A 12523-nucleotide genomic window follows, 5' to 3' on the forward strand; every position below is an offset into this window, starting at 1 on the left:
TTGAGGAAGGACTGAACTCTTTTCCACAGCATTGGTACATCCATACAATGGAATATTATTAAGCCGTAAAAAGGAATGAGGTCCTGATCCTTGCTACAATGTAGATGAACCTTGAAAACACTTATGCTAAGTGAAAAGCCAGACACAAAAGATCACCTACTTTTATGACTCCATTGTATGAAACTGCTAGAATAAGTAAATCTGGAGAGACATAAGGCAGACTAGTTGTTCCCAGGGCTTGGGGGAGGTGGGGATGGGAAGCAACTGGTTAACATGGGATCAGGTTTCCTTTTGGGGTGGTGTCTCAGGGCAAAACAGAAGTGATGGTTACACAACACTGTGACTGCAGAAATGCCACTGAATTGTGCACTTGAGATGGTCAACAGTAAGTTTAAATTATATGAATTTTACTTTCATTGTAAAAGGTATTTTTTTTTTCAGTCTTGCTGGACGTTTTGAAGGTGAAAGATCTGTCTATATGAGCCTAGTACTAATCTCACATTATGTACAAACACAAAATATTCTTTGTCCAGTTTTTTTTTAAGATTTTATTTTATTTATTTGACAGAGAAAGAGATCACAAGTAGGCAGAGAGGCAGGCAGAGAGAGGAGGAAGCAGGCTCCCTGCGGAGCAGAGAGCCCGATGCGGGGCTCGATCCCAGGACCCTGAGATCATGACCTGAGCCGAAGGCAGCGGCTTAATCCACTGAGCCACCCAGGCGCCCCTCTTTGTCCAGTTTTAATAATCAGTGTTTTGTTTTGTTTTTCTTCAGGAACGCAACCACCATCTAAGTTCAGGGAAGCTTATCTTTTGTTCAGAACTTTGTCAAGAGCTGCTGACCATTTACAACATGATAGCCCCGAGACAGACATTTCCATAATCTTTGGAGTTGTAACTAAAACCATCTGCTTTTGTGGACATCACATCCCGATGTAACATGAGATCCTGGCAACTTCACCACATCTCTGAGTAGCCCTGGTGGGGCATTTAAATATTGAAACGCCTATCGTTTTACTATAAATTTTACTCTTCTTTCACCTCGTTTCTATCATTGTGGTTAGTACATGATAGTGACCTGTTTCTGGTATCACACATGCAGGTTAAGGGGATATAACAAAAGATTTGTTACTAAAAGAGTGTGGGACATTGGGTCCATAGGGTTGGAAACTGATTTAGATTACCTCCAGAGGGACTCCAACTGTGAAACAAGTTTGGGTTTGACTCTAGGCAGCAAGCCCACACTCATTCCCAACCCATTCAGAGACCCCAGCAAACCACTGTTTTGAGGAGAGGAGAGGCTAAGGAAGAATCTGTGGACAGACACACTCGCCAACCATTTGGACCTCTTTCTTTTATTTTTTAATATTCTATTTACTTATTAGAGTAAGACACAGTGAGAGAGGGAACACAAGCAGAGGGAGTGGGAGAAGCAGGCTTCCTGCTTCCCAATGCAGGGCTGGATCCCAGGACCCTGGGATCATGACCTGAGCCAAAGGCAGAGGCTTAACGACGGAGCCACCCAAGCATCCTGATTTCGACCTCTTTCTCTCTGGCATACCTCTCAAAAGCACAGAGGCTGCAAAGTTAAAAGCTACATTTCCAGGACGCCTGGGTGGCTTAGTCTGTTAAGCCACTGTCTTCAGCTCAGGTCATGATCCCAGGGTCCTGGCATCGAGTCCCGCATCGGGCTCCTTGCTCAACAAGAAACCCGCTTCTCTCTCCACCTCTGCCTGCCACTCTGCCTGCTTGTGCGCGTCTCTCTCTAACAAATAAATAAATAAATAATTTTTAAAAAGCTACATTTCCATGACCCCTCAGAGCTGGGGTTCTGGCTGTGATTTGGGTTTCACCAACCAGATGCACTCTCTAAAACACTGAACCAAAACTTAGTCTGGAGGGACACAGAGCGCTGCGCACAGACTGTGATCGGCAGTGTGGTTCTCCGGTTGGTAGTTTCCCCAACTGTGTCAAGGCAGCGTGACTCAGAAGAGGAAACTTTCCCAGAAACTCAGTCTACAGCCTCTGCCAGCCCTCTGAGAGATTTTCTAGGATACCAGTTTCTGCTAATAAATCATTCTCTGCTTAAACTAGCTAGAGTGGTTCCTGGTTTTGCAACCAACCCTTAACCAATACTGACAATAAGAGCGATACCGGGCTTGCCTGAGGTCAAATGCCAGTCAAAGGCAGAGCTGAGGTTCAAATCCAAGGCTCTTTAGGATGTGGCCTCCATCTCCCCAGTCCCAAGAAGCCCTCATTTCTAGAGCCCTGATCAGAGGGGAATGGGATAGAGGCACTTTTTGGGGAGATCCTGTTGGTGAGGGAGGGACTCCTGCCCTAGGGTATGAGGATGGCCAAACACATGACCGCCAACACTGGACAAACGATATCAACAGCAACTTACCAGTTACACACACTCACAGCTTGAGGGAGGACACCACACACTGGCACGCGACGGTTGTACTAGAAAACAGAGCAAACCACCAAGGGTTGTGGGAGGATGGGTTTTAGTATCAAGAGGGTGGGTGTCTCCTGGTTTCCATGTCCATAATTGCAGGGAACTGAAATGGGCTACTCAGGAGTAAGCAGGAACTGTGCCTGGTCCTTTGATAAAGGGGTTGTTTGGCTCAGAGACTTTATCAGTGGGTTCAGAGTCAGGGTGAAGAGAGGCTGAGGTTTGAACATTCCAGATTTCCCCCAATCTTACCCGTTGTCAAGGCAACACATAATATTGAGTCTTAATTTGACATCTTACACCGCAGCTCCTTGTGCGAAATTGTTGAGGTGATGGAAGAAAGTGTTGAAGATAGAAATGCCAAACAGGTACTCCCCAAAGAGGTAAATGGGCAGAGGATCTCTTATCCATGGCCCAGGGCACCAAAGGCTGTGGTCATACGTGGGTTGCCTGAGACCGACCCCCTCTGGATCTTTCACGATGGGAACGCATGTCTGTCCTACACACCCATGTAGCACTGGCCTTTCATTTCACAGCTGTGGAGGGGAAGGGGGGTCCAAGCATCACATGCTCACCTCTGGGTACTTCCAGGCTTCCTTGATCCCAACAGGAAAGAGCAAGGCCACGGGTCATCCCCATCACGGGTGGGTCCCCACCTGAGCTGTAGGTGCAACAGGTCCTGAGGATTGCCTTCCAGAATAAGCAATGCCCCTGTTGGCCAACGTTGGAATTTCCCTGCTGATATATCTTTACAACTGTAGTCAGTTTCTGCTCCACTTGCTTCCAGTCAATGCTGTGTACTCGTAACCAAAGCCAAGTACCTGGTTGTGGGACACCTGGGTGGCTCAGTTGGTTAAGCAGCTGCCTTCGGCTCAGGTCATGATCCCAGCATCCTGGGATCGAGTCCCACATCGGGCTCCTTGCTCGGCAGGGAGCCTGCTTCTCCCTCTGCCAGTGCTCGCTCTCTCTCTCTCTCTCTCTCTGACAAATAAATAAAAAAAAAATCTTTAAAAAAAAAAAAGTACTTGGTTGCATGGAAATTCATTGGTCCATTCTGCCCCATGCTTGATGTGTTTTTAGTGTGAACACTCACACCTTTGCTTCTGGAAAAATCCTCTCCCGTTGCTTCTTTGCATTATCTCTTCTGACTTTTCTTTCTCTCTACAACTTGAACTGTGTGTGAATTTTTTCGTATATTTTCTTTCTTTTTCCCATATCCATCAGTTCTTGACTCATATCCTCCAATTTTTATTTTATAATCTCTTGTTCTCTTTTTGGGAATGTTACTCCTTTAATCTCTCAAGAGTCCTAAAATTCTTATTTCAAAATTATTTGGAGGACTAGACTGTTATTTGCATTTTGCCTTTTGTGAATTCATCCCCTAGTTGTTAAATTTGTTGACTGTCTTCTCAAGAAACCCTTCATCAAAAATGCCTTGTATAAGTCTGAGATCTTCGAACACTCCCAATAAAACTGTTTTTCTGGGCATCTGAGTGGCTCAGTTGGTTAAATGACTGCCTTCAGCTCAGGTCATGATCCTGGAGTCCCAGGATCGAGTCCCACATCGGGCTCCCAGCTCCATGGGGAGTCTGCTTCTCCCTCTTACCTTCTCCCCTCTCATGCTCTCTCTCTCTCAAATAAATAAATAAAATCTTTTTTAAAATAAAGAAAATAAAACTGTTGTTCTCTCTATTGGCTTAAAAATAAATTAATAGAGGGGTGCCTGTGTGGCTCAGTCAGTTAAGTGTCTGACTTCAGCTGAGGGCGTGATCTCAGGGTCCTGGGATGGGAACCCACATGGGGCTCTGGGCTCAGTGGGGAGGCTGCTTCTCCCTCTGCCTCTCCCTTGCCCCTTCCCCCACTTGTGCTCTCTCTCTCTCTCTCTCTCTCTTCTCTCAAATAAATAAGTAAAGTATTTAAAAATAAATTAATAGAGTATAACAATTAAGCAATCATGCCAAGATCCTTGCTCATGTTTCAGAAATATAAATCTTAGTGATTTACAATAAGTAAATGATTACAAGGTATCCATGAGAAGTTTCTCTGGGCAAACAGTGGGCCAGCTGGCTAATTTGGTTAGTCTTGAGGAACAGAGAGGGCTGTGCCCATGGAACCTGCCTCACAGGCAGTAGTGGAATGAATACAAGTCTCACCACAGGTTAGGAAAAGGAACAGAGCCCCTCCCTCCTTAAAAATAAAGTCATGGGGCGCCTGGGTGGCTCAGTGGATTAGGCTGCTGCCTTCGGCTCGGGTCATGATCTCGGGGTCCTGGGATCGAGCCCCGCGTCGGGCTCTCTGCTCCGCAGGGAGCCTGCTTCCTCCTCTCTCTGCATCTCTCTCTGCCTGCCTCTCTGCCTACTTGTGATCTCTCTCTGTCAAATGAATGAATAAAATCTTTAAAAATAAATAAATAAATAAAGTCATAAAGGGGCACCTGGGTGGCTTGGTCGGTTAAGCATCTGACTCTTGATTTCGGCTCAGGTCACAATCTCTCAGTTGTGAGATTGAGCCCCGCATCGGGCTCCGGGCTCAGGAGGGAGTCTGCGTGAGTTTCTCTCTTTTTTCCCTCTCCCTCTACCCTTCCCCTTCCCCTGCTCTCTGGCTCTCTCTCCCCCTTAAAAAAATTTATGGTGATGACTGAACACTGGGGAACAGACTCAGGGAAGAACAGAAAAACTATTTGATTAGTCTCTGGGTAAGTTGGTTTCCTAAACCTTCAGCCCCATGGATTGTATTAAATTAACCAAAATTAACCTTAGCTCAAGAATGGAGGGTCTCCGTTGATTCTGTCAATGCCAAAAATAACTTGCTTTCGTATTAGTATTTTTTTAAAAGATTTTATTTAATTGACATAGAGACAGCGAGAGAGGGAATACAAGCAGAAGGAGTGGGAAAGGGAGAAGCAGGTTTCCCGCTGAGCAGAGATCCCAGTGTGGGGCTTGATCCTAGGACCCCAGGATTATGGCCTGAGCTAAAGGCAGACACCTAACAACTGAGCCACCCAGGCACCCTCCTAGTATTATTTTTATTCACATAGGTTCCCGTTTTAGTGTGTGAACTTGCCTGGAATGGAAAGTTTCTGTTTTCCTTCTCTGTGCCTCTCCTTCCTGATTTTGTGGTTACTTTCCTCTATCACCCAAGGTTCCTCCAGGCCAGAACCAAGTTTTGTATCCCCGGCTCAGAGCTACCCAGACCTGGCTATAAGTTGCTCTACATCCTAAAGCCATAGCACGTTACCAGTGGAAGGGGTCTCAAAGATCATCTAGGCCAAACCAGCCATGTCTCCGAGAAAGAAAGCAGACTCTGAGATGAGGAGCTTTGCCCGAGTCACCTGCCAGGTGGATGTCAGTCCTGGAGCCAGGTCTATACTACCATACCCCTCTTGACCGGCTCTGGTTCCTAGAACCCAACCGAGGCTTTTCCAACACCTCTTCTAGATCTTCTTTCCTCGTTCAGTCCCTCAAAAATGCTGCCTGTGTGCCTGGCGCTGTGCATGCTGGGGAGGCAACAGTGAAAAAGAAACACGTAGATGCAAAGTGGCTCGGAGGTAGATTGTGAGTCCGAATGGCCTGGACTCCAAGCGTGACTCTGCCACTTGTTCCCTGCATGATTTCGGCAGATTGAGAGACCGCTCTTATTTTGGGGAACCTACGTAAAATAGGTTCATCATTCATCTCTTATTTATGGCCATTGTTAAAAGTAAGTGACGGGACAGTCATAAGGCATCCAGTTCGTTGTCTGGCAGGGAGGGAGTCGAAACAGGAGCTCTCATTTTTATTATAGTTTCCTTCCTGCACGTCTGGAGCTCGGAAGGAGGGGTCAGGCCCTTCTGTCTCCTCAGATCTTGTCTCTGGAGAAGCCTTACTCAGGCCAGGTGACCATCAGCCCCATCTGGTCCCGTCCTCTACCTACGGCTACAGTTCTCTCTCCGCAGCCTAGAACATGCCGTCTTTACCCTTGATCGGAGTCCCTCCGCCTCCTGCCCCATCCTCTGAGAACTGGCAGCTCAGAGACCCGGATCTTTGAGACCTTGTCCCTGACCGCTGCACAGTCTTGATTAGGCGCTGCCTGTCTCTCTGAGCCACAGCTTCCTCACCTGCACAAAGAGGGCACTGGGTCAGGTAAATGTGATGACCCCCGCTAGCACTGACACCCCTCAGAGTGTAGGAATTCCCATGCTCTCTGCACCCTCCCGGGCCCTAAACTCGGGATGGTCGTTCTCCCAAGAGAGGAGAGCCCTCGTGCTCGTGGGTCTACTTTAGCCAGCTCCAGGGAGGTCTCTCAGAGGCAAGATGAGAAAAGGGATCCTCCTCAAACGGGGACACGCTAGCGAACTTCTGACTCCAGAACGGCCCTGAGGCTCGACACCTCTGGGAAGGCTTCTTTATCTGAGGCCCAAGGATCCCTAATAGGATCTATAAACCCCAGGAAATGGTATGCAGATAGCCTCTGACTTTTCAGAGGAGTGAGTCCATACCTCTATATCTCTCATCACAATCCCAAAATGGTTTGGACTCTGGGTTAAGACCCAATGGAAACCCAGTGCATGCGTCTACCCCTTAACTTTGAGTTTCCTTGTCTGTGTTGAAAGGCAGGACCTAGACTCTGGGGCAGAGGCAACAAAGGTCCAACTCTGTGGTAGAAGAGGGAACAGACTGGGAGAGCTTGAACGCCCTCCTCACCAATAACCTTGTCCAGCAATGATTTGTGAATATGTCAGAGATGCACCAGGGCATTTCCGGCAATCCCTCCAGGGCTCAGAAGAGGGCATCCCACGTATCAGATTGCTAAGGGAAGAAGCTGCAGTATCTCTGGAGGAAATTATTTTGGTCCCTGACAAGACTGAGAAGAGACCACTCAAGATTAAGATTCTGTCAGCTGGAGCTGGACACTATCCATAAGAAAGGTCTGGGCCAGAGGGGGTTCCCTGAACTGCAAAACAGCGCCTGTAATTTTTCATTGTTTTTTTAAGATAAAATTTATATTCAATAAAATGCACAAACATCAAATGACCGTTTGATGAGTTCTGATAAATGTGCACAGGGAGGCAGCGTCCCAACAAGATACAGGATATTTCTGCCACCCAGAGAGTTCCTTTATAATCGATCTCACCACCCTCCCTGGTTCCAGCCCTAGAAAGCCAACAATCTGCCTTCGTTCGCTATAGATCAGTGTTGCCTGCTCTGGCATGTCAGGTATACGGAATCATATTTATTGCGCTTCTGTGTCCGGCTCCTTTGGCTCAATGTAATGTTTTCTAGATTTATCCATGTTGTCCCCCGTGTGCGCAGTTTGTTCCTTTTCACTGCTACACAGTATTCCATCGTATGGATATACCACGATCTGTATATCTGTCCTCCTGTGGATGGGCATTTGCATTGGTTCCAGGGTCAGGCTGTTATAAGCAGACTGCTGTGAACATTCTTTTCAAATCTTCCCATGGATATTTGCTTTATATTCTTTTTTTTTTTTAAGATTTTACTTATTTATTTGATAGACAGAGAAAGGGAGAGAGGGAACACAAACAGGGGGAGGGGCAGAGGGATAGGGAGAAACAGGCTCCCCGCTGAGCAAGGAGCCCGGTGTGGGGACTCCATCTCAGGACCCTGGGATCATGACCTGAGCCAAAGGCAGACGCTTAACGACAGAGCCACCCAGGTGCCTCTGCTTTATATTCTTTGAATATATGAATATCAATGGAATTTCTGGTCATTGAATAAGTGTATATTGAACTTTGTTATAAACGGCCAGGCTTCCTAAGTGCTTGTATCATTTTTTAGTCTCTCCAGAAGAGTGTGAGATTTCTGATCGCTCCGGGGCGCCTGGATGGCTCAGTCGATTAAGCATTGGACTCTTGATATCAGCTCAGGTCACAATCTCAGGGTTATGAGCCCTCCACATTGAGCATGGAGGCTGCTTAAGATTCTCTCCTCTCCCTCTGCCCCTTCCTCCTCTCCCCCACCCTCCACGAGCACTCTCTCTTAAAAAAAAAAAAAAATTCTCGGGGCGCCTGGGTGGCTCAGTGGTTTAGCCTCTGCCTTCGGCTCAGGTCATGATCCCAGGGTCCTGGGATCAAGCCCCACATCGGGCTCTCTGCTCCACTGGGAGCCTGCTTCCTTCTCTCTCTGCCTGCCTCTCTGCCTGCTTGTGATCTCTGTCTGTCAAATAAATAAATAAAATCTTTAAGAAAAGAACTTTAAAAAAAATTCTAGTTGTTTCACATCCTCACCAACACTTGCTATTGTCAGGGGTTTTTTTTGGTTGCTGTTGTTGTTAGATATTTTAGTATGTATGAAACGGTATCTCATTGTGGTTTCAATCTGCATTTTTATGCTAATGACATTGAATATCTTTAATGTGCTTTTGGCCATTAATATATGTTCTTTTGTGAAATATCAGTTCAGGTCTTTGTGGTTTTGTGTGTGTTTAGTCTTTGATTGAGTTGTAGATGGTCTTTACATATGTTAATACTTTATGTGCACCCTTTGTCAGATTTAAGTGTTTTTGTCAGGTATGTGTCTTGTAAATATCATTTTCTGTCTACCTGTATCTGACCATCCTTCCTAATGGGGGGGAGCATGCTGTACGTAGATATGCGTGTCCAGCCTTGGGAAAAATGTCCCAGATAGAGCAGGAAGTGAAAAAGACGGTTTCAGCTAATGTGTGGAGCAGGATTCCATTTTTTAAGAAGTTTATAGGCGATGCCAAGTGAAGTATGTGTGCATCATTGGTAACTGAGTACTCTTCTGGTGATAAAAACATTTTTTATCAAGTTTTATAAAAAGTCAGAATTTTCTTCTACTTTTTTTTTTAAGCTATGTCATTATTACACCGAACAATTCACTGTTGTTCTGGGGAAAGGACATATGTCATGAATAGAATGTCTCCAAATCTGGATTATATACCAGGGGTAAAACACCTTTCTTTTTTAGTTTTGAGGAACTTCCTCTTTGTTCCCAGAAGGAAGGATTCTTTGGTGTTGACACACATAAGCCACCTTGGCACAAACGCCTTGTGGTGTGGAAAAACTAAATTCATTTTTTATGTCCTCTTCTCCCTGTCTGCCTTCCACAGAGTCTTGACCCAGTCAGGTAATCGGGACGTTTCAGTGTCACCATGGAAATCATACTTCTAGAAAGTTCTTTTTTTTTTTTTTTTTTTGGCTTGTGGATCTTCAGATGGATCATTCTGCCATTTCCTGCAGGTCAGGGTTGGCTTGTGAAAAGTTACCAAATAACGTGCCAGATCTGAAGGGTCAGCCCTCACTCGGGACTTTCCCTGTTCAGAGCATTCCGTAAAGACTTCATTGGGTTTCACGGTGGTTCTGGCTGTGGCCGTCCATTGAAGAAGAGAGTTTGAAAGTTGTTGTCTACTGTTGATGATCGTCTGCCCGTGTCCTGGCTGAAATACCATGATTGCTTATGAAAAGTATCTTTAATAAAGCTGCATACAGTTTGGCTTAGGAAAAAAAACAAAAATAAACCGAAAGAAGTTTATAAAAATACATACTGAAATCACTTATACAGTGCTTCCTGGAGGCCGAGCACTGAAAAGTTTACCTGAATTAATTTATTTAATCCTCAAGACAACTGTATGAGGGTCGTACTATTATTAACTCCATCTTCTGAATGAGGAAATTAAGACAACTGGTCCAACACATTCGGCAAACAAGAAACAAAGTTAGGATTCCAAACCAAGCAGACTGACTGACTTCAGGGCCCTGCACTGGCTGCCTCTGTGAGCACAGGAAACGTCTGGAAAGAATCACAAAGAACCGTTGTCCTGTGGTTACCTCTGGGGAATGGGATTAGGAGAGCAAGGGGATTTTTTTTTTCCCTTGATACTCTGCGGTATTCAAGTTTTATTTTAGCAATGAGCCTGAATTATTTTTATAATTACAAAAAATGGTTTTGGGGCGCCTGGGTGGCTCAGTGGGTTAAAGCCTCTGCCTTCGGCTCAGGTCATGATCCCAGGGTCCTGGGATGGAGCCCCACATCGGGCTCTCTGCTCTGCGGAGAGCCTGCTTCCTCCTCTCTCTCTGTCTGCCTCTCTACCTAGTTGTGATTTCTCTCTGTCAAATAAATAAAATATTTTAAAAAATGTTTTTAACACAGAGCATTTATTTGCCAGTTGTTTTTTGTTTGTTTGTTTTTGGGTGTTTTTTTTTTTTTTGGTTTTTTAAAAATCTGAGTATGTGGAGCTAAAAATGGAGCCAGTCCTGCAGGGAGGAGGCTCTGGAGGGTGGTGAGCACTGACACCTGCCGTCAAGGAGCTCTGTGGGGGGTGGGGGGGGCTGGGGATACTGTGGGGGGACTCTGTTGGGGGGAGCTGTGAATGAGGCTGTGAATGCCATCCCTCCTGGGCCGCTGTTCACAAACTTGGGCTCATGTCACAGCCCCCTGGGGGGGGGGGGGTTTGTGGAAACACAGATTGCTGGGCGCACGCCCAGAGGGGTGAAGTGGTAGATCTAAGGCAGGACCTGAGAATATGCATTCCTACAAGCTCCCCAGTGACGCTCCACAGTCAGGACCAGAGCTCTAGTCTTCTAGCATGGACAGCATTTTAAGTTTAGGAAGCATTCAAACATCATCTCATCCTATTGGATCCTCCCCACGCCCTGAGGGAGAAGGGGGCAGGCAAGAGAGGGGCCCCAGAGAAGCCGAGAGGTGTGAAGGAGCACGGCCTCCAGGAGCATATCCAGCAGTCCGCCCAGCCCAGCTCCCTTCGCAGGGCGTCTCTCCACCCACCCACCTTCAACTCCCACCCCGCTGTCCTGCCCGCCAAGTTCCAGCCGGGGGCGGTGGGGGTGGGGGGGACTTTCTTTCCTTGGCGCTGGGGTCATCGGACTGGTCTGCAGCCTCGAATTTGCACTCTCCCCAGAACACTGCAAGTCTGGCCTCCTTCTCCTCACTGGGACCTCAGCTCAAAGATCGCGACCTGGAGCAGTCTCCCTTCCCCAACCCTCCTGAAGTCCTGCCCCTCTCTCCCTCCCTACACTGCCCATACAGTAGCCAACAACCACGTGGGGCTGTTTAACTTGTAATTCATGAATGAATGAATTATTAAGACAATATTTAAAATTCAGTTCCTCAGCCACACAAGCCTCATTTCAAGGGCTCAGTAGCCCCATGTTTGGCTACTAATATTAGACAGCGCAGATATATTCATGCGGCCGAAGCGAGCACTGGACAATGCAGATATAGAATATTCCCACCATCACAGAAATTCTCCTGGACAGTACTGCTCTAACCTTTATTTTGTTATCTTCTTATTACTTATCACTATTTGAACCTTTATTCGTTTACTTGTTTGTCATCCGCCTTCCCCTCCTAAAACAGAAATTGAAGACGAGGAGTACAATTCTCTTTTTTACCACTGCACCCCCAGTGCCTGGTATAATAGCTAACGTATCTCTGAACTAGATGTTGAAGAAATACTCACTGGGAAGGTATTTTTCGAGCACCTGCCAAGAATAGCGACAGAGGTCACCCTGAGATTCTCTTGTTCATCTGGGAGAAAATGGACCTGACTGTCCTCTGTGTGTTGTATGGTGGCATTATTACTTTCCTCTGCCAGCCCCTTCCACGAATCCCCACCCCTGTCCAGCTGCCAGGGAAAATACTTCACCTGCCTTGTGTTCCCTAGTGGGGGGCGGGGGAGTCCCAGGGGAGCCGCAGAAGGTTTTATTCAGGAAAAAGACTCCTTGGAACTGGGAAGGGCAGAGCAGGGCCTGGGGCAGGTGGAGAGGGCACTGCCCAGAGCAGAGCAAAGAGCAGGAAGAACAGTGACTCATGGACCTGGAAGTTTTAAATGTGCTTCAACCAAGACCCACAACCCTGCCCCCTCTTCCCTTCCACACCCTAGGCTTTGCTTTTGTCCGCCTTGTAAGTTTCCCAGTAAAAGTTTCTTTGAAAAAGTGCAACTTTGTCCCTGATGGCTTGAAGGGTAGAAATGTGAGTGGGGGGCGCCTGGGTGGCTCAGTGGGTTAAGCCGCTGCCTTCGGCTCAGGTCATGATCTCGGGGTCCTGGGATCAAGTCCCGCATCGGGCTCTCTGCTCAGCAGGGAGCCT

This window comes from Meles meles, chromosome 16, assembly GCF_922984935.1.
Source record: "Meles meles chromosome 16, mMelMel3.1 paternal haplotype, whole genome shotgun sequence".
NCBI classification, from domain to species: Eukaryota; Metazoa; Chordata; class Mammalia; order Carnivora; family Mustelidae; genus Meles; species Meles meles.